General features: G+C 32.1%; 1 protein-coding gene across 2 annotated transcripts in view; it reads right to left on the reverse strand.

The window, feature by feature from the left end:
• Positions 1-22,762, reverse strand: part of LOC129988084 (zinc finger MIZ domain-containing protein 1-like) — a 213,915-nt gene that overhangs the window by 105,354 nt on the left and 85,799 nt on the right. The gene's annotated exons all lie outside the window — the stretch shown is intronic.

The following is a 22,762-nucleotide window of genomic DNA, read 5'->3' on the forward strand; positions in this document are numbered from 1 at the left end:
AGCTTAGAAAGTGGAAAAATATTGCATCAAATCTAAAATAATAAAAGATGGAAAAACATGTTGAGAAAAAAAATTCAGCAATCTAACAGGTATCTGATAAAAAGACCTTCAGATTAATAAAAATGTCAGATTAGTGGAACATTAAAAAAAAAAAAGCATTTTAATTGAGAAAATCTATGATTACATAAAATTATCTATAGATAATTTTGTGTAAGGATATAGGATAATATGATAATTTAATAAGTTAAATATAATAAAATTATAGATACGGAAAATATAATTGTGTATATCCATTTTAGACTATAAAAATGAGAGTATCTTAACACGTTCTTTTATGTAAATCTGCAATATTTGTTCGGTTTTGATGAAACTTTACAGAAGGAAATCCACAATAACTTATCAAAAATCCAAAAATTAATTTAAAAAAAAATCGGCTAACTAAAAGTCAAACAAGTGTTCAGTACTTTTCAGATATATCTTCCTAAAATAGAATATCACAAAAACTAATTTTAGGCCTCTTACAACACACACACACACACACAAAAAAATGATCTATTTAATTATCTTAATTTTATTTCCCTCCAAATTGTCTGCTATTTTTAATAAATTTTAAAAATTTAATTAGATATACAATTTGTAGAAATGGTTTTTACTGTTAAGATGAAATTCAAATTCATTTTTTGCCCTATAAAACTATTCAATAAATATTACAAAAAATTCAGTTTTTTGGAACATTTAACTCCGAAATAGGATTTTCACTTCCACTTTTATTTCGAATTATATATACTTTTTAATTTGCACATGTTATAATTTGTAGATGACTGATTCATTAAATTTATACTTTTCAATCTAATCAAATAAAAAGATAAAATTTTAAATAAGATTATTCCTTATGAATAATTTAATAGTCAGAAAACCTAGTATTCCGATGAACAAGTTGGTCGCCAAAGGTAACTATATATAATAAATATAAAATCTGAACAGCAATAGCCTACATATACGTCATGCCCAAGTCATTGATATCGATTTGCAGTGACTTTATACCCGTTTCATGTTTCTCATTTTCCCATCTGAAAATGCCGGATTACAGAGGCCGGAATTGCGAAGTGCTGGATAATAGAGAGATCACTGCAGTAATAGAGAGACCCTTTTTCCCAAGATCATTATAATAACCACTCACTTCAAATGCAAACAACATTGCCTATGGTCACTATCACTACAGAATGACAATTTTTAGTGATGTAACAAATTACGATTATTAAATGATTGTGAATATTTATCTATCTATCTCTCTCTCTATATATATATATATCAGTACCAATCTATATATATCGGTACCAATTTAGCATTACTGTGCATCAAAAAGGCGGAAATGCTCTCCTCTTGTAAATATCTCTTATGAATAAATGAGAGTGCGAGTGCGTGTGCTGGTACAAAAAGCTACATTATTTGACATGTAGAGGCCAAACTTGGCACTAAAACACATTAACAAAGCTGAGATGTACATTTAGACGATATTGTTTTAATTAGTATTTTTATTATTTAAAAATTAAGAGATGTTTTGGCACTTATCTTTGATGGCTTCTGAAGACATCGTGCAAAAATATTTACGCTATTTTAAAATTCAAAAAATTATTTTTTTAATGATACAAATTTTATATTGTTATGCAATTTTTTTTCACTGAATTCTATCAGTAAAAAAAATATTTTTTTGCATAATTTGCGACAAATATTTAACTGCAGTACTTTCTACCATTGTTCAAACTTAAAAAAAGAATTATACTGTTTATTATCTCAGGAATTTGCATAATAAATAAAGTAAAATGACACTACCTTGAAAAACAAAGTGCTACTAAAAGTCGGTTATGAAGTTATGCTTTTAATGGCAGTATGATGTCACAGGATTCGATTTCAGTAGGAATGTTAATGTACATAATAAACAGAGTAGTGTAAACATGTGTAAGGTGATTAATAATATTAAAGTCTATTACAATTTTTAAGGAAATCATGAAAATGAAATTATGAATAAGGGACTTAACTGAAATGAAATCTAATCGAAATTCTAAGTGAACCAGTTCATTGACAAAGACGGCAATTAAATAAATAATTTTAAAAAAAATGTAATTCTTCTTTCTTTTTTTTATTAAGGACTAAGTTCATTAAATTTCAAGAAATAAGATATCATTTTGAAAAGAACCTGTTATTAGGTAATATCATATTCTCTTAGATACTTAAAAGGACATGATATCTACTTCCTTAATAATCATTAGATAAAATTTCGATAAATTAACACTTTTTGAGAACTATTCCTTTGCAAGGGATATAGAAGATTTTTATACTGTTTCCCAAAAGAAGCATACATTTTTATCCAAAAATACATACTTTTATCTATAGGTTTATATAATATAATAGATTTTTGAAAAGTCATTTTTTGATGTCCAAACTGCCATCGTTGTCACACAGATGACAAATGGCCTAGGAATGGCATTTATAGGACTTCTTTTTAGTTCACATTAATTAATCTAGGTTTCTTCACAAAGCTACAACCCACCACCGCCTTTGAAAGCCGAAAAGCCTGGGCGCAAATTTCCAAAATCCACACAGTACAGAACATATTAGATGGGCAGCAAACGTAGGGCAAGTAATAAATCTTAGCAGAAAGATTGAATTGGAGTGTCACTTATCATGTGGGTTGCCGTTGCCGACAACCTCGACACCACCATCGCTGGGAAACAAGAAAAAAACATATCACAACAGCATACCGAAAGAAAACCGAAAGGAAGGATCATTATATTTAGTTGCACAAACCGCGGTGACGAAGGTTCGCTGAGTAAGTGACTTCAAACATTTAAATCTATGTCAGAATACTAAAAAATATGTCTCTTTTTCATCGCTGGCACGAGTCTCTGATATGTCGAAAAGTGGAAATGGAGGGAGGGTTCTGGATTTATGGTCGACTCCAGCGAGATTTATTCTGTCTTCTTTTCTGCTCTTTTTTTTTCCCACTACAGAAGAAAGTTGGCTTCGACTTTTGATTTCGGACAAGCGCATACAAACAGTGAGTCGTCTTTTTTTTTTGTTTGTTTTTCCCCTGTAAAGAATTTTATCAATTTGACAGTCCTAAAAAAAAAAAAAAAAAAAAACACTCGCCGAACTCCTTATATTAAGAGAAGTAACTAATATTTCTTGTTCTCTTAGTGGATGTCTATAAATTTGTTTCCGGCCCACTTTGGTCAAGAAGAATGGCAACAGTTATTTTGGGTTTTGAAAGTTTCACTTTGGAGTACAAGTGTTGTTCTTTCTTTTTCCTATTCGCTGTATATGTTTTAATGGAATTTAATTGATTATTAAGCCAGGAATTCTACTCAATTCTTACAGAACATTCTACTCTTCATTGATTTTTTAAAAGGAAGACATCGCAAAGAGTGTGTTTAGATGAAGTTGAACCTTCCGGTAACTCCTTAGATGAGGTGACTAATATTTCTTGTTCTCTTAGTGGATGTCTATAAATTTGTTTCCGGCCCACTTTGGTCAAGAAGAATGGCAACAGTTATTTTGGGTTTTGAAAGTTTCATTTTGGAGTGAGTACAAGCGTTTTTCTTTCTTCCTATTCTCTGTATATGTTTTAAGGGAATTTAATTGGTTATTAAGCCAAGAATTCTACCTAATTCTTACAGAACATTTTACTCTTCATTGTTTTTTTTTAAAGGGAGAAATCGCAAAGAGTGTGTTTAGATGAAGTTGAACCTTCAGGTAACTCCTTAGATGAAGTGGCAAATATTTCTTGTTCTCTTAGTGGATGTCTCTAAATTTGCTTCCCACCGACTTTGGTCAAGAAGAATGGTAAGAGTTATTTTGGGTTTCGAAAATTTGGGACACAAGCTTTTTTTCTTTTCTCTCCCTCTTCTCCGTGTATATTTAATGGAATTTTGTCTTGTAATTTTTGTATTTAATTGTTATTAATATGTATAATTTAACACCAAACGATTTTGAAATGCGCTTAAAATCACCCTTTTTCTTTATTATTATTATTAATTCCCGTTACATATTTTTTAAGAAATTTTTATTGGTTTAAAGCACTTAATTGCCAAACAATTTTGAAATAAACTTACACTCTTGATATTTTTTAAATTTCTATTACTTGTTTTTGGGGAAATTTTTATTAGTTTAAAGTAGTTAGTTAACAGTGCATAAAACAGTTGGAAGAAAGAAACACGGCAGGACGAACTGATATACTGATTCACTTCAACCGAACTGATTCAATTTCAAGTAATTGCAAACGAGCGAGGCTGCTCTTTCAGTGGTGTATTGCGATAAGAGAATTGTGTGTAATACAATAATTTATGTATCAAAAGCAAAGGGTTTTTTTTTTTTCATTTCTATTTTTTATAATCCCCACACAGATCAAGCTTATTCAAAGTGTACAATGCTGGCACGAATCGGTAAGGAAAAAAATAATTTAGTAAGTTAAAAAAAAAAAGGAGGGGGGGGGGCTGATTTCAAAGCTACATTTGAGATTTGGGCATACAATTCATTCTTTACAGTTACGAATATAAAATGATGATTTCTTCAAACTTTTACATCCAATCAGCTTAAGAATATTAGAATAAACTAAGGTGTTAATTTTAATTTTGCCAGGATTTTATTCATGCTAGGCCTCCGCTGGAATCATCACATTAACAAATTTTCTATCTAACAATCAGCGGAACTCAAAAAAACTCTTACTCACCACCAAGACCATAATATATTTCGAAATATGAGAAGAAAAATGTATAAAAGTTAATTGGGAAGAATTACATTGCATTCTTAAAATATCTAAACTGACTTATGAGTATTATTATATTCTTATTAATTATATGAAATGAGAACTGGCCAATGTCATCACAGTCTGAAAGTTTCGAAATATTCAAGTCTAGTGATTTTTTAAAAAGATAAAAATAAGAAGTTTTCGTACTAATTTTGAACGAAAATTAGAATGAAAATTTCTTCCCAATTACATTATACAGTTTAATGCTGCGTTAATTAATGAGAACGTTTTAAAACTTATTAATATTATTTCAGCACTTCCTTTTCCACTAATGAGATTTTAAGGCGAAAGAATTGTACAGAATTTGTGTTCTTAGAATTCTTTATTCAATTAGAAATTAAAGAGAAGGGGGGTGGGGACTGAGTCGTGTAATCTAAGCTACGTGGGATTCTATTGAATTCGAATTATACATTTATATACCTAGTTTCTTAAAAAATATATTTTTTAACCCTACTCTTAGCTATATTATTGCAGCACATGTAATAAATTTCATGCAAAATTTAAATTAAAAAATAAATAAAATTTCTTAAAAAAAGTCTATAATTATATTTTAATGTTTTTGTAAATGAAAAAAAATCTAAAAATATTAACTTCATGATTATATTTATATCATATCAAATTCTTTCATTTTATAGAACCCAAATTTCTGCTGTTTACATTACATTTTCTTATTTGATAAAAGTAAACGTATTTATGCTTTTAAATTATTTAATTTTTACTGAAATGTTTCCGAAATTAAATCTTTAAAATTACTCTTCATGTAAGAAATATAGTGCGACTGGACCCCAAAGATGTTCAGAATTTGTACACAATTTTACCGTTCTCTTAAATTTCTTCATTTTCAGAACAAAAACAACAAATCACCAGCAAATCGTTTGCAGGCCCTCTTCCATCGCCTGTAGTACGTGTGCATCAGTTGTCACTGCCATGCCCCCACCAGCTTCAGAAGAGGGTAGATTTTACCAAAATTCCTCAGTTTGACCTGACTCTCTTCACTTCCCCCTCTCGAGTCGAAGAAATCGGGCGGCGACGGAAAGTAGAGGAGGGGGAGGGCATCATCTTCCCTCCTCCCCACCCCACCATAGCAGAAAGCACGTGCAGCGGAATGCAGGGTTGACAGACGAAAGGCAGAATTCTTTGCCAAGAAATGCGAGAATTTTCGGCCAATTTAGCCGCCAAATTAGCGTCAGATCTGCATTTCTAACACCCAGCCGGCCCCTGTTTCGGCTAGGACATAAATCGAGCGATTGTTTAAGAAAACAGATCGGGTGTATGTGCTTTTTTTTGTTGCTTTTGCCTCCTCCTAATTCTTTTACTTTGTTGCCCTTTTTTATTATTTGGCGAGAGGATTAGCAGGTCGCGCGCCAGGAATGTCTTACTTCAGCGACAGCAAGTGAATCGCATTTGTCCTATGTTTTGATAGCACATGTTTATGTTTTGCTAAGGGCACTTTTAAATGTGTGTGCTTTGTGAGCTACTCCAGCCTTGGCGTTTCAACATATTAGAACGTAATCCCATGGAATATCACTATTTAACAAGAAGTACGAAGAAACATGTATATAATATGGTCTAATGTATAAAATTTTTTACCCGACCATTATGGTTAAATGCTGCCCTGGTAACAAAATATTGCTCAAAATAATCCGTGACATGAATAGTGAAGATTTTGAAGCATCTTCAAGAATGAAGTCATGGTGCCATTATTGACTGAGAATGACTAACCCTTTAACGGGTCATTTTTTTCTAGTCATATTATGTTAAAATATTTTTAGGCTTGAAATTAGAATAAGAAAAGGGAGTCATTTAGCTTATTAGATAAATTTAATTTGATTAATTTGGTTAATTAATAATTAAGTAACAAATCAAGACACGTCATTTTGTCTGAGATAAAGAACTGAAGCATCTGAGTTTCTGACTTACTAAAAAAATTTGTCAGTACTTATGCCAACCTACATAATTTCATACAAAGATTGATAAATTTGGTGGGAAGCATACTTCCCACGGCCCTAGAAAGGATTAAATACCATCATTAGTAACTAAGACAATCATTGTGAGATTTTTCAATATACGCTGTATGCCTATTTCCTTTTTCTTAACTTTTTCCTCTTAGTTTTTTTTTTTTTTTTTTTTTACACCTCGAGGATGTTGTTTAACAGAAAACCTCATTAGATCAGTTCCCTAGTTTAATAATACTGCTAATAATAGTAATAAAATACGTTAAGGAAATCAATTCCTTATTATATGACAATTATATAGTATCTAACTTACAGCTATCTAAGGCCAATATAGAAATAATTTTGAAAAACTTAATCCTTAATCCACCAGATTAGCAACAAAATCAGAAATTGTCACTCTTTTTACAGACGGAAAATTAATATAAATATTGTCGATTGCAGGCAGCCCTTGGTCTTTTCCTAGAGCTTGGCACAGTAAGATCATATGCTGGCAATTTTATTAACTCGTTGCGAATCTGGGGTAATTTTCCGAAGAACTTAATTAATGTTCTTTTAATAAATTCCGAAACAGGTTCAATTTGAAGGTCATCATGAAGTATTTATTTGAAATATATCTACCAATCTCGAATTGAAATTGTATTTCAACTAAAATTATTTCCTAAATATTCTCGCAGCAAGCAAAAATATAGCTAACACCCGAATAAAAATAGCAGAAACTGACACAGAACAAAAAGGGGCTTCAAAACAACATTTCTCCACCCCCTTTCCGGAGAGGGGCGTTGCTCCTAGAGACTTTGAACCCCGGTTCTAGACACGACTATATTAGACTGACATCTTGGAGGTCAACGTTCATGTTAGCGGACTAATTTGGCAAAACAGTCAACCCCATACTGGAACCTGTGAGTTATTTTCTGGTGCCAATGGCCTCCCATGAAGAAAGTTTTGTTTTGAAGGAACTATGAAATACAGCACATACTGACAGACAATTAGTTAAATCATTGTAAATCAATCATATTCAGATTAAAATTTCAGATGTTTATCCATATTGACATTCAAGATATTTTAAGTCTTATGATTTTAAAAAAATAATAATAACGGGATTGGTTTTCTCAGAGCTTTCTCGCATACTCTCTAATAAATTTGTCATAAAAGAGAACACCTTACATGGCATTGGCGTACAATAGTTACGAAGTATTAACTTTTGGCGTGAATTCAGCATTTTTACGGAATCTATCGTGTCATCCTTGGCGAGTTCATTGGCGATTAATCCCTGGCATGCATTAATAGTATCCAAAAATCGAATTTGCTCTTTAAACACGTTTTTCTCAGTCGATTGAAACAAAAGACAGAAAACTGCACTTGTAATCACAAAATCCATCTGATACCAAATTTGATATATTTAAGACATAGCGTTTTTGAATGATCGCGTTTAAATGTTTCTGAAAATACAGACCGACCGATAGTCAAGCCGTAATTGTATTTGGCTTCAAATTTGATACGTGTAACTATTAAATTTGTGCACCGAGTCTTATATAACTCTCTTCATTTTGTAATTATCGTGCCAACTTACATTCGAACAGTCGGATTTCCTCAGAACATATTTTACTCAAAATTTGACAAAAATCTGCATAATTAGTGTTCAGACCGTATATTAAATTTCAACTATCAAGCTCAAAGCGTTTTTAAGTTTTCTTTGTCACAGATAGACAGACGGGCATTTTTCAAAAATGTGTTTTTTGAACTCAGGTCTGCAAAGTGGAGGTCTCGTCAAAATCTCGAGTTCGAATTTTTTGAGCGATTACTGTACTTTCTCTATACTACATACATGAGAAAGTAAAAATGTTTTCGATTTTGTGCATAAACTCTTTAAGACACACGATTTTTTTTTATTAAAAAATGAAAACAATTTCGATTATTAACATAAAGCATTACTCAAAATAAAACGCAAATAATGACATTTCAATAAGTTCTTTTTTATAAGATGGGGCATATATAATCCCACCACTTCACACCTTACCATGGTACATCAAATAATTTTTTTAAATTATAAAACAGTTTATTCACTCATAACAACATATACTGTTATGAAGCGACAAAAATTCGTGACTATACCATAGAATGCGGAAACATTAATCACAGAAAAACACAAAACATATTGATGCGTTTTGGTTTTTATAATTTTTTTCTTCCATTTTTAATGAAATTTTTTATTTTTATGAATTGCCAAATGAATCGTTTTCACGTATGAATGTAGCTGAAAAGATATTTCTAATTTTTCACTAGAATGCAATATACACCACTATGATACCCACCACAGATGTATAATTAATCGCTTAATTGTTTTGCCCGAGTGCCATACGTGCATCGATTTATCGAATTTTGATAGTTGTAAGCAAAGAATAAACCATTCATAACGATTATAATTCAATATTAAAATTATTTCGAATACATTGATAAGTCAAGTATTCAATGAATTTCTATTTGAATCAAAATAAGAAAATATTCCCAAAATAGAAGGTGTCATCTTAATAGATAGTTAAAAAAAATATGCAAAAAAATAAGTGGTTAATACATGCAGATGAATCATTACAGATAATATAAATGAATGCTAATTCCTAAATATAATAAAGTGATTATTTTGTATTATAGTATACTTATCCTAAATGATTTTTACAAAAACATCTTAACCCTTTCTAGGGCCGTGGGAAATATGCTTCCCACCAAATTTATCAATCTTTGTATGAAATTATGTAGGTTGGCATAAGTTCTGACACATTTTTTTAGAAAGACAGAAACTTTGATGCTTCAGTTCTTTATCTCACACAAAATGATGTGTCGTGATTTGTTAATTATTAACCAAATTAATTAAATTCATCTAATAAGCTAAATGAATCCCTTTTATTATTCTAATTTCAAGCCTCAAAATATTTTAACATAATATGACTAGAAAAAATGGCCCTTTAAAGGGTTAACATATGCTATGAAGTTATTATGAAACACCACCAGAAGTAAAATAACTAAAATTGTGGCGCTAAAATATAAAAAAAAGGCAATAATATAAACAAAATACATGGCATGATTGCATCTGAAATTCTCCGGTTTGCAATTAAAAATTACTACGGAATAAAGTAACAACGATCAAACTGGATTCAAATCAATCTTCTCAAGTGATTTTTAAGAGCTCAATGAGTCAAAGTCATTACCATCCTGAAAGATTCCAGAGTTAATGTCTCATTTGATAGGAGAAATTAATAACAACAAAAAAAAAACACCTAATAAAAACCCATTGGGAAGATTAAAAAAAATATAGATATAGAGGAAGATATTAATGGCACTTCGGAGAATAAGAAAAAGATATCAGAAAATCCGATCACATTAATTTAGCGAGCAGATTCAACACTGATATCATTACAGTTCTATTAATGCTTTCTTACTCTTAATTCCGAATTGGTTGAGAAATATCGTAGGGTGTGATGAATTCCTTCTGTTCTTTAGGTATTCGTATCATTAATAAAGATTTCATTCTTTGTACTAGAGTCTTAGATTAAAAAAAAAAGTTGAATTTAATTACAGTGGTCTATTACAGTTCTTTTTTCTGCATTTGATGTAGAAAATTCAATGAAATTCATCACGGAATATATTGATATTGGAAATAGAATTTAAATCTAATTTTCAATAAATGAAGATTAAATTTTGTTCAAAGACGCTATTAATAATGGTATTTTATTCTAATTACAATGTATTGTTAGCGTGTGTTCAATTTAAGCATGTCAGAAAAATGATGCAACTTACTTTTGATATTTAGTTTATATATCAGCAATATTAAGCAAATTCATAGATACCAAAATCGGATGTAAATAACTGTAAAAATCTTATTACTAATATAAAAAAATTAAAGACATCAAATATCAGGATGTAATTATATCTTTTAGGATAATAAATTTTATCTACTCACATAAAATGATTGATTAAATCAAAAATGATTTTTTTACACACTTCATTTAATTTGTTGGATTAATGTCTTAATTTGAAATTATACAAAGGCTGTTTTGAAACGAACTCACTCATTTTGAGCTCTGATCAGATGAAGCGACGCCGTATCTCCGAATTACCAAAGACAAATAAGACTTAATGAGTTTTTGTCCTATAAATATGGCAGATCATCTGGAATATCGGGCTTTGAACCTACGAGCTTCTGATTTCTAACCAGACACTTATCACCAAGTGATCATTGTCTTTAAGTATGTTTTGAGCAGTGTCCTTATATTATTCATTTTTTAAATTTACCATATAAGAACAAACGAACGATTGAAAAACAGAATGGACCAACTCCCAATTTTCGCTAAACTTCCTTTATAAATTATGAAAGTGATCAGTTGGTGTTTTGTGGTTTTATAGTCATCAGATGATATCTACTGTCCCATATAAGGCAGCATAAAATCTTATGGTCCTTTATTGAGAACATGTTTTCCATGCCAAATATGGCGCCTAATTCATTTTGGCAAAAAGATTCAGTGGCGTTGCAATGGTAAATGGTGCTGGCGGCTTACTGATTTTTTTCCTCATTATATTTGGCTTGCAAAAGCGACATAAATAAATCAAGACCTTATTTACCTCCTTGTGAAGTTTGTCAATCCAAATTTTCTGAGCGCCAGGATAAAGTAACATGGATTTTAAACAACTAATTTGGTTCAGTTGGTGTTTTGCGGCTTTAGGAGAGGTCAGCATAACTCTTCTGATCCTTTCTGTAGAACAAGCTTTCTGAGCCAAATATGGCGCCTAACTCATTTTGGCGAAAACTGTTGGTTGATAATTCATTCTAGTTCTAAGTATTTAATAAATATTTAAAAAGATTTCAGTGGCGTTGCGATGGTGAATAGTGTTGGCGGTATAGCATTTTTTTTGTTTGTTCTTTTGTTATATTTAGCTTTAAATGGCGGTATAAACGAATTTCATCTCCATAAGATAGGAGGTGGGACATCAACACTTTGTTGCCTCCCCCTTTCCATCGGTACATCCTTGCGAAGTTTGTCAATCCAGATTTCTTGAACGCCAGGATAAAAGAACGTGAATTTTAAACAGCTAATTTGGATATTCATATTTAGTAGTGTCGCGTAATTATAAAGTTAAAATATACAATTCCAAAATAAATTATTAATGACCCATATACGATCTACAAACTGAATACAATCTATACCAGTTTTGCTTTCGAATAAGTGAACATCCATCCTTCGTGCTATCTCCAACACCGCTTCTACGTAATTTAACAGCAGACACAATTACTAAGTAGCAGTAATTTCGTCAACACAACACAAAACCTTACATATCCGTAAACAAATCAGGTAATAAAACACCTCTTTCAAAAACCGGATACATCGCCAACGAAGCATTCTGTTGTGAATAAATCACCCCACGGTCCCCTTCAGGAGTCCTTCTCCCCCATTATCGCACCACTAAGTGGTAGGGGGGCGATGCAAAACTAGTACAGCTAATAATTGATTGTGACGACATCCGTACGTCGTTACTAGCTTCGGTGGGCCGAAACCGAAGGTGGTCACTGATAGGTACAACTTCCGGTCGGAACAAAACTCATTGAGCTATGAATGAAGGGACGAAAACCCGAATTCGCCGGTTTTTAAAAGTTTTAAGCTTTTGTTTAGGGCATTTATTTAGGTTTATGGAGAGGTGTTGTTAGGGTATTAAGTATAGCGATTAAACAGAAAATGACTTGCCATTATGTTAAATTTCTACCGATTCTCAATATTTGTAGAAAGTAGATTGACATTTTGATATCCATATTGATTCTCCTTATTTGTAAAAAAAGGATTGACATGTTGAATCTATATTGATTTGCTTTGTTAGTAGAAAGTGCAATGATATATTGAATCATTTTTTTCAATCAATCATTTTATTTGTAGAAAATGGATTGACATATTGAATTCATACTGATTCGTTTTATTAGTATAAAGCTGGTTAATATCACACTGAATCCATTACTAATTCTTTTTATTAGTAGAAAGTAATTGACATATTGTGTTCATACTGATTATTTTTATAAATATCGTCGCATAGAACGACATGTCCGATCTAAATCGAATTACAGAATTGGATATTTTAAGCCTTTAATGAAAAGGAAGTAGAACTTGTTTATAAGATAAAAATTTCTTTTTGTTTTTTTAGAAAGTGAATTGACATATTGAATCCACATTGATTCGCTTTATTAGTAGAAAGTGCAATGATATCACATTGAATCCATACTGATTCTCCTTTATTTGTAGAAAGTGGATTGACATATTGAAATCATACTGATTCGCTTTATTAGTAGAAAGTTGATATCACACTGAATCCATTAGTAATTCTTTTTATTAACAGAAAGTAAGTTGACATGTTGGATCCATATTGATTATCTCTATTAATATCTTCGTATACTATGACATGTCTGATCTGTATCGAATTTCAAAATTTGATATTTTAAGCCTTTAATGAAGACAAAATAGAACTTGTTTAAAAGATAAAAATTTCTTGAACGCGTTGAAGTATCTCAGATTTCTTTTCCTTTATTATATGGATATAAATAGAAATAAATACTCCAAATATGACGTGTCATCTAATTAAGACGACAAATAAAATTCGTACATCAAACAAGCAGGATTTCGAGAGAAATCTTTTCACTTTTTTTTAAATGAACTAATGATTTCGATCATGTTTTCTTCAAGATTTATTCCGTATATATATTATTATCATATAAATTAAAAGATTATGTTAAATGAAAACTTCTACGAAATCAATAATCATGATTTAAAAATATCCAACACCAACAATATAAATAGGGCACTCGTACAATTTTCCGAATAATTTGAAATTATTTATAATTTTGAATTTTGAGATTTAGTGGATAATCCAACTGAGGACGACTTATGAAGAATGTGGCGATTTGTTTCTTTAGATCACGCATTTCAGTTCTGGTCAAATATTTAATAATTTGATCAGTTTTACTTATAATCAAGGCATGTGATGAGTTACCCCCCCCCCCCACACACACATGTGCCTACGCCGATGCCCTAAAAGATGGACATTTTCAGATATGGGCCAAAAGTCCCAAGTAGACCGGCTGAAACATTTGATCATTCTTATTGGGTGTTTTCAAGCGATGTACTATTTAAAATAAATTTTGAATTCATTAAGTACGAAAAGTTTTAATTAAAACTTTCTCCTCACGAATGGGTTTTTTTTTTATTCAATTGCAGAGGAATGGATTAGTAATGGATTCAGTGTGACATTAATCAGCTTTATACTTATAAAGCTAATCAGTATGAATTCAATATGTCAATCCACTTTCTACAAATAAAGGAGAATCAGTATGGATTCAATGTGATATCATTGCACTTTTTACTAATAAAGCGAATCATTGTGGATTCAATATCAATCCACTTTCTAAAAAAAAAAAATTTTATCTTTTAAACAAGTTCTACTTTCTTTTCATTAAAGGCTTAAAATATCAAATTTTGTAATTCGATTTAGATCAGACATATCGTTCTAAGCGACGATATTAATAAAGATAATCAGTATGAAAACAATACGTCAATTACTTTCTATTAATAAAAAGAATTGGTAATGGATTCAGTGTGATATCAATCAACTTTCTACTAATAAAGCGAAATTAACTTCTATACAGAATTCTAGTAGGAGAATCTATCATACTCATTGTTTGCAGTTAATCTATCATTAGGACTATTATGAGGTTTGTAACTAAAACCTCTACAAAACAATCAAAGATTGCTTTGAAATATAAACATTTTGAGATACAAATTTAAATGAGTGAAAAATAACTCATTTGCTTGTTATTAAACTTGCGGAATCAAGGACTTTTCTTCGTCAAATTTTAATTAATACAAGTGAGGATTAGAAAAAGCAGTGATTATATCAATCTCATATTTTTCTCAATTCGTGCTCCTCATAGGCATTTTAAACTCAAGTTTGTAAGAAAATATAAAAAAGTGGATATTATAAGCTATTATTTAATTAAAAGCACAAATAGGAGCCCATGATTTCAGAAAGGCAATCGAAGTTACTTGTGTCACAAACCAAAATGGATGATACCAAAAGAAACCAAAAACCCGAGAGTTGTATAAGAAACTCAGTTTTATTTCATAGCTCAAAAATCAGATTAAATCACAGAATAAATACCACAGAGAATTTTGATTAAAAAACTATTATACTGATATATTTAGCAATTCATCCTTATTCTCAAAAATTATGAGCATACTTCATAAGCAAATATTTTACTGAAACGACCACTTTTCGACGATTCTATCTCAATAAGAGGAGAGACGCGGAAGGACGAGCGCATTTCCGGAATTATTCGTCATTCTTTGACCTTGATTTTCGTCCTATTAGATACTTTTTTTGTTCAATTTGTATGTGAATATCGTGTCATTTCAGACCGTATTATTTTAATTCAGTCTGCGAGTAATCCGAGTTTATTTTATTGTTAAATGTAAACCTCCCCTCCTTTCATCTTTCCCCTCGCCCTTTTGACGAATTAAAACCATCCTATTGCACGCGCAAAAGAACGCTTTTAGAATCAGTTGTCAAACAATACAAATAAGCCTCCAACAAAAGACATTGAAAAAACTATTATTTTATACTTGCAAATGATTCGAAATGCATTCTCTTAAGTCTAAAACAGCAGAATTCAGAAAATTAAAATTGCTTAGGCGATTCTAATTGATACATCAGAGGACTAAAATACCTTTAAGGTACCTAATTGATACATCAGAGGACTAAAATACCTTTAAGGTACCTAATTGATACATCAGAGGACTAAAATACCTTTAAGGTACCTAATTGATACATCAGAGGACTAAAATAACTTTAAGGTACCTAATTGATACATCAGAGGACTAAAATAACTTTAAGGTACCTAATTGATACATCAGAGGACTAAAATACCTTTAAGGGTACCTAATACATCAGAGGACTAAAATACCTTTAAGGTAACCTAATTGATACATCAGAGGACTAAAATACCTTTAAGGTAACCTAATTGATACATCAGAGGACTAAAATACCTTTAAGGTACTTAATTGATACATCAGAGGACTAAAATACCTTTAAGGGTACCTAATTGATACATCAGAGGACTAAAATAACTTTAAGGTACCTAATTGATACATCAGAGGACTAAAATACCTTTAAGGGTACCTAATACATCAGAGGACTAAAATACCTTTAAGGTAACCTAATTGATACATCAGAGGACTAAAATACCTTTAAGGTAACCTAATTGATACATCAGAGGACTAAAATACCTTTAAGGTACTTAATTGATACATCAGAGGACTAAAATACCTTTAAGGGTACCTAATTGATACAACAGAGGACTAAAATACCTTTAAGGTACCTAATACATCAGAGGACTAAAATACCTTTAAGGTAACCTAATTGATACATCAGAGGACTAAAATACCTTTAAGGTAACCTAATTGATACATCAGAGGACTAAAATACCTTTAAGGTACCTAATTGATCCATCAGAGGACTAAAATACCTTTAAGGTAACCTAATTGATACATCAGAGGACTAAAATACCTTTAAGGTAACCTAATTGATACATCAGAGGACTAAAATACCTTTAAGGTACCTCTCAAGTGTTCTACATGTTTCGTTCAGTTTCTAAATTTGCCAACGATTTGAAATGAGATATATGAGGACTGAAATACCATAAAGCGTACGAGAGGAACTTTTTCAATCAATAATAATAATATTATCTTAGATTGTGGGTCATTCATTTGTGTCATAAATTATAGCCCAAACAGAAGGAGCTCAATATGTGTCATTCAGTTTCAGCAACTGCACACCAGGATTGCAGAGAGAATTTTGAAGGTTGGTATGGGCGAGTTAACTCATTGTGACGACCATGTCAAAATGCTATAATTCCGCTGTTAAGAACCGAATATTGCAATAAGAAGAGAGGAGTTCGCAAGATTGAGGAGCAGTGACTTTTCAGCGCCTATCTGCCTCGCATCCTCCTCCGTCTCTTCTATAATTACACGGATTGCGTTACGACTGTTCCTCTTCGAAGAAAACACACTCGCAGTGGAATTTTAAGTTCCGAAATAGTCACCGGCGCGGAAATGTGTCATAAATTTAAAAGCATATACACTGGGCAAAAGTATTCGACAACCCCTCCCGGTCTATTTTGGATGTCAGGGGCCTCCACACGTGCACTTAGGGAAGTTCTCCAAGGGGCCTAGCAGGAAAAAAGAATTTTTGGGAATTCGGAGGCGACATAAAAGCGTTTAGGTCGAACCCGGGGTCACGTGTTGGATCCCGCGGGCCGTGAGAGGCAGGGTAGACGAAGATCGACGAGTGACGACAGCCATGTTCTTCTGCTCATCGTCTTGTTTGGTGGCAGATGACAAATCTCTTAACTGAGACGCCATTTTGTGCCACCAATTTGTTGTTTATAATGTAAGTGCAATACTTCGTACTCAGGAACCACTGAGTCAACAAAGGCACATCAATGATTAATGGTGCATTTATTATTCTTTAGTCTATATTGACCCCTCCCCCCTTAAAAACTAATATCTCTCTTACACTCGTCGCTAGGTCACTGATGTCCAGGTTCATAAAATGATATGGACCATCTTATAAGAGAAATTCTGATCTATATATGACACAATTCAAGTCTATCGAACAATTCTGCAAATAAATTCCAGAAATAAAGGATAAAAATTAGCAATAGTAAACTTTGTAATGCAATTAATACACCAAATATAAAACAGAAATACAAGAACTATAAAAATAACAGGAAAAGTTTCACCCAACAACAATAAAATAAATATATTAATTATTGATAATTATAAGACAACAAATTTTGTTTCCAATAAGTATCGATCACTAACATATTGTGATCAACGATTTTCAAATAAATCTATCAACGATTTTCAAATCAAGTAAATAAGCGGCGTGATTATCCCTGCATCTATTACCACTTCTTTCAAAATCCATATCCATTAAATTTCAAAACAAAAATCTATTGACCTAGCTTTAAGATTGTTATTCCATACAATAATTCCTTTCCAAGTGAAAAAAAATTATATCAAAATTTCCAATGTATCCTCAGCTTAAAAAAGAAGTTGTACATTATGCAGTATCTCTTAACATCAAGGAAGACCACACAGAAAGCAGCACATAAATAACTATTTTTGCAAACAGAAGACAAAGATGGCGGCAGCGAGGGCGTCTTGCATAGTTTCGGCGGGGCCCCGGCATCGCCTTGTTTTTTCTGTAACGTCTGTTTTTCCCACAACACTTGAGAGGCCCCGCGAAAGGTGGCGGACGCCCTCGCAATGTGACGCAACCTCTCCTTGGAGCATTTTTTCTCTTATTTTTATCGACAACGAGGCCAAATTAGGACGCCACCAGAGCCATTGCTTCAGATTTTTTCCTTTCGAATCAGAGGGTCGATGGACTGAGAACTGAGAAGTAAACACCACCCCCGCCCCGTCACATTAATCACAAGACTTTTCTCGATTTTTCAACAATTGCCCGCTTTCTCCATCCCGAGCGAAAGATGAAAGGTTATTTCTTAGTCAGATTCCGAGATGGAGGTCCCTCTGTTGCACATTCGATTTATTACCAAGAAAGGGCAATGATAAATTGTGACATGCCATCAGACCGCGGACAATTAAAAGATCCAGATCTTTCTCAATGACCCAGATTTAATTCTAAAGTTCGTTAACCCTAAGGAATGGAAACAAAACTTAGAATTAATGCACGAAAATATAAAGACGTTTTTGGATCGCATTCTTTCTGAATTTGGTTACGAAAACGATAGAAAAGATAGACCAGGGCATCTTAAAATCATTTTCCAGCCTATTCAGAAGAGATGCATCATTTTCAAAGATAGATAATGAAATATATAAAATGTTACTAAATATTAAGCCAAGAAATTTTATTAGATCAATTGTGAGGTGTTAATTAAATTACAAGGATTTTTGATCCGTCTTTTTTTTTTAAAACTATTCTTTAATATCAGTTTTATTTTATAATTTTTTGCAGCACTATTGTCTTGACCGTGTTTTTTGCAGCACTATTGTCTTGACAGTGTTTTTTGCAGCACTATTGTCTTGACAGTGTTTTTTGCAGCACTATTGTCTTGACAGTGTTTTTTGCAGCACTATTGTCTTGACAGTGTTTTTTGCAGCACTATTGTCTTGACAGTGTTTTTTGCAGCACTAGGTCTTAGTGCCTGTTACTTCAGAATTAAAATAAAATATTTGTTTATATGCAAATATCTATTTCATGGGGTTTTTAAAAAATTTGTTTAGTTGCATGAATTTTCAGTACATCGCTAGCTTATTGTAATATCAATAAAACATTATTGCTGTAAAAACTATACGAATTTTCTGATTTGATGAGACAAAGTTATAAATTAAACAAAGGAAAGTAAGCTCACCAAAGCGGATAAAGTCATAATTTTTTTAATAAAAAATAATTTTATTTATATTCCTTTATGCTAATTTTATCTTAAATCGCTATTCTTCATATTTTATTCCTTAATGCGAAATGAATAAAAAATATGTTATTTTTAATGCACTATCTCGTAAATAACTTTTAACAATTTTTATACATAAGTTATCAAGCATAAGCAATCTATAGTGAAAAAAAATCTCATCTTCAAGAAAGATTAACAACAACAAAAAAAAAAGGGCAAACATTTTTGTATAAGATAAATGATTGATAAAAAACATTCATGCCTTTGGTTTTATTATCATAAAAAAAGACAAAAGTAAAGCATAAGATTTTAATAATCTATAAATATTTAAATTTTTTTTAAAAAAAGCATTAACAAATCACAAAAAACTCCAAAGGAATTTAAACTGGTTACGACGTACAAGACAATATATTCCTTTTTTTGTTCAATCAATCAAATCAAACATAGCCCGTATACGCGCAAAATTTGTTCAACAACGGTAAGTAATTGCTTTAAGAATCATGGCCATTTTCATTTCCTAAAAATATCCATGATGTCGTTTCTCATTTCAAAAACTCATTTCCAAGAAGGAAATAAATGAAAACGAATTAAAATCACCAATTTTCTTCATAATTGCTCAGTAGAAAAAAAACACATATTTCCCGACCATTTTCATTAAACCACGAACTGCTGTGCCCACCAAAACAAATACCGAAAAATTTTCCACAAACAAGCAAATAATGAAGACATTTATCCATAATGACGACAATTAATCCTTCGAATTTCCCACGCAATTTTTCCAGCAAAAAATAGTTTCTCCAATAACTTTTTATGGGTAATTCAAGCAAGCCGAATCCGTGGACCACGAATCTACAATTAAACCAGTTGCGGCATCTTAAAGCATGGAATAATCCACAACGCACATTCAAAATCAAGAACAGAAAATGCGTAATTAGACATGATGCGGCGGACGATTCCATCAGCACCAAGTCCAACCCGATCATGATCTTGTAATTAGTGCTTCCCAAATCGTACACTTATGTCAAGCGAACAAGTGGCCCAGAGGTTCAGGGACGAACGGTTCGCAAAAGCGTGCCATTAGCGGGGGATGATTGTAAATGGAATCCCAAACGTATGGAATGAGCGCAACTCGAACGGGGTCAAGAGAACCACCAGAAGTGTGTCACTACGACACGTCTTTATCGACGAGCTGGTGTGTCGCCATCGGCGACACCAAGGACTAAGAGAACACAACAGGCAACGAAGGTCGAGGCAGACAGTGAAAAAAAAATACATGGAATTTGAGGACCAAAAAACGCATGCCTAGATAGATCTCCACCCTGCCTTTTATCAGAGGTCAAATACGTTTGTACAGCACAGGATGTTCATAAGATCATCAGGGTCAGCCGGGAAAAAATGAGTCTTTTGGTTCTTTGTGTGTTTGTTTCTTGTTTTGGAAAAAATACCAGCACAGTCAGCATGATATTCACTTTTCCCCCAACTCATTTCGATGGATGGATGTCCTTAAGAAAGCGACGCAAGATTGCCTGGTGAATTTCGTCTTAACCTTTTGAATAAATTATTTGTACTCAATTAGATGACAAGAAAAATACAAGGTCAGGATGTCTTCTAAATTTCACAATGATGTCAAAGACAAAAAATGAAAAGAAAAATGAGGTAATAATTGGTTGAATCCTTTACCTTGCCAAAGCTTTCATGACAACACATTTTGTCACGGCAGGGGATTGCCAATAATTACAGGGAGTGAATTAAAAAAAAAATTATACTTCATTCATTATTTTTAAAAGAGAAATTCCAGGAGAGAAAGACCCTTCGTATTTGTAAGGTCGACTTTCAAGAAAGTCGTTGCAATTAAAAAATGCAATAATAAACTGAAGAATCATATCTATCTGGTACTTAACTATATTCCAGATATTGTAGGTTCAGTTTTTGAAATTATTTAAGTGCCGATTTGAATTCATAATTTAAAGACACGGTTATAACAAACACTTCTGTCCAAAATTTTGCATCTTCAGTATAGAGAAATATATCAACGAAAATAAATTTAATTTTTCTTTGATACCGTAAATTCTAAGTAACTGATGCGAATTAAAATTATTCCTTCATTAGTATTTCCAAAATACATTTCCTTTTAGATTTCATTTGAGATAGCATATAAATCATTTAGAATATGAGATAACATTCATTCTTGGGAGAGGGGGGGAATTTGATTTATCTCAAAGTATAAAAGTTTTTATGGGAATTTCATAATTTGCCAACCTTTAAACTCTTTTAATATCAGTAACTTTAAGAAAATTATCTTCAAAAGTAAATAATGTTAAAATTTACCAAAAAAAATCCTCATAAGTAATTGTTGTAGGAAATAATAATTCTGCATTTTATTATTAAGAATTTTAAGATTTAACCTTTGAAGTTAACAGTACGGAATGAAATTTGATGGTTCATCTTACATTAATTACCAATATTAAAACAACAACAACAAAAAAACAACAACCAAAAATAAACAGTTTTAATTCATATTTCTATACATTTATTTGAAACAAATCAAGAAAGATATTATTTCCAAAAACAACACAAAATTTTCAACTTTATACACAAATCAAACTCTTATGAGCCACCAAGAGTTGAACTTATCCAGCTTTCTCATGATATTCATTCGTCAAATCTTTTAAATGCATCCGATTAAAAAGATTACGAGGAGGGTGGGAAGTGAAAAGCAAACCACTCAATCTGCCTCACGCCCAACCCTGTTGGCTTAGCGTTCTCAAAGTACCTACACTTCTAATTCCATCCTGGACCATCCACACGGCTGTCTTAACACTTCCACTGTTTTCCCCAGTTGCTAGTTCATAAAAGGATTACTTGTTACATCGTCGTGTTGTTTTTTCTTAAGTAGATGGCAGGAGGGAAGAGGGAGGGTTGTCCAATCTTTTAGAGTCGCGTGAACATATGTCGCATGATTTCCGGAAGAACCATTTTTTTTCTTTCAATTTTTTTTTTTTTTTGTGTCGCCACTGCACGGAACGCGCGTGACAGAAAATGTTTAGGACTTGTCTTGCTGATGCTAAGTATTGAGTGACTTGACAGCCGTGGCACGCAAGCGCTTCAGGTGCGCAAGATACAGATCTCACCGGTGGATTACCGGTGTTAGGGGATGGCTGGCAGGTTCAGCGATTTCTATCTGTGGTTAAGTACAGTTATTAGCCATAGGCGGGTGGGAGAACAGGCATGGGCGGTACCAGTAGTTAACGTAATCTCTCGTGTTCTGTTCAGTTTGTTAAAATGCCACAGGTAGTAGATGATTTTATGAATGGGGAATATTTGAGCACAGTAAAATAGCAGATTGAATGAGTATGCTAATGCTCGAAACGAATAGTAAATTAGAGTTGTCAATTTACCTTGAAAGAAAGGTACTGGTTTGCTAAAATATTTTAAGATTGCCCATTCTAAATCGTGAATAAATTATATATCTATGTACAAATATAAAGTAGATATTAA

The sequence above is a fragment of the Argiope bruennichi genome, chromosome 10 (assembly GCF_947563725.1).
Source record: "Argiope bruennichi chromosome 10, qqArgBrue1.1, whole genome shotgun sequence".
Taxonomy (NCBI): domain Eukaryota; kingdom Metazoa; phylum Arthropoda; class Arachnida; order Araneae; family Araneidae; genus Argiope; species Argiope bruennichi.